This window comes from Pinus tabuliformis, chromosome J (assembly GCF_031772625.1).
Source record: "Pinus tabuliformis cultivar Carrire ecotype Pingquan chromosome J, CPIR1, whole genome shotgun sequence".
In the NCBI taxonomy this organism is placed as follows: Eukaryota; Viridiplantae; Streptophyta; class Pinopsida; order Pinales; family Pinaceae; genus Pinus; species Pinus tabuliformis.
In genome coordinates this window covers 154383341-154384080 of record NC_142295.1, presented here as the reverse complement: position 1 = coordinate 154384080, position 740 = coordinate 154383341, and the positions used below count along the sequence as shown (strand labels likewise).

General features: G+C 43.6%; 1 pseudogene; it reads right to left on the bottom strand.

The window, feature by feature from the left end:
• Positions 1–449: 449 nt before the first annotated feature.
• LOC149226094 (25S ribosomal RNA) overlaps positions 450–740 on the bottom strand; it is a 3022-nt pseudogene continuing 2731 nt past the window's right edge.

The window sequence follows — 740 nt, the reverse complement described above, 5'->3', positions numbered from 1 at the left end:
AGAGTTCGCTTACTCACCTTGCCAAAAAGTTTCTAAACGAGCTCTCCATTATAATAGTTTCCCAGAGAACCCAGAGAATTGATCAGGAAGGAGTAAGGGGAAGGGGTATCCTTTTCTGGCCAGGAGGGATGGCCGCAACTTGACAATATTGCCTCAGTTTATCCCCTTCTTCTTTATATAAAGAGGAGTGGAGAGTGATTCTTATCATAGCCCAGTGTGAATCAATTCATTATACTGGAGGAATGAGCCCTCTCCCCTCCCCCACCATTTTCAAGGTAAGGATAAAAGGCCTTTTTGAACTCTTTATCTATAGTATTAGGCCCTCTCTGCTTGCTTGAAATAGTTGTGGCTTTTCTTGGAAGAAAGAGTAGGTTCTTTTCAGTTTAGTATGATATCGCTGAACACCTCACAGTGCTTACACCTATCACCTATTGAAGTGATGTTCTTTCACCTCATACGAGAAATTGTATAGGGAAGGATTTCCCACTTAGATGCTTTCAGCAGTTCTTTCATACCAACTTGGTTGCTCAGAACTATTAGGCATGACAATCGATACACCATAGGTTGGCCCAACCCAGTCCTCTCATACTAGGGTTGGCTCCTCACAGTTCTCCCTTCAACACCAGTGATAGATGGGAACCAAACTGTCTCGCGACGTTCTAAACCCAACTCATGTACCACTTTCATCGACGAACAACTGAAACCTTGGTACCTTCTTCAACCCCAGGATGTGATGAGTC